The following is a 379-nucleotide window of genomic DNA, read 5'->3' as shown; positions in this document are numbered from 1 at the left end:
TCATTCACTTAGTGCTGTGCTGCACAGTTCTACACTGTTGAGGGAGAAGGGAGACTATTGAGGCTTAACTCAAAACCTGGACATGGTTTTGGTTGCCATTCCATAGGTTTGGAGAGCTCTAGATCTCTTTTGTGCTGGGTTCAGTGGCTCTTCAGGGCACGGGAAATGCCTGTGTCTGGCCCGGTGTGGACCAAAGCCTGGAGCTTTGGGGTAACAGCGGGATCCATCAGTTATTAGGGGGCACGTCAGATGATCATATCCAATTCATATGGAAGTCCTGGGTCTGTCTTCCTTATGATCGGGGTGGCATCTGGTTCTCGATGTGCCAGCATCAAGGCACCTTCAGGGAGCTCAGTACCTGAGCCTCAATCAAGCTTCA

Source organism: Mandrillus leucophaeus, unplaced genomic scaffold (genome assembly GCF_000951045.1).
Source record: "Mandrillus leucophaeus isolate KB7577 unplaced genomic scaffold, Mleu.le_1.0 Scaffold737, whole genome shotgun sequence".
Classification (NCBI taxonomy): Eukaryota; Metazoa; Chordata; class Mammalia; order Primates; family Cercopithecidae; genus Mandrillus; species Mandrillus leucophaeus.
This window is presented reverse-complemented; position numbering follows the sequence as displayed.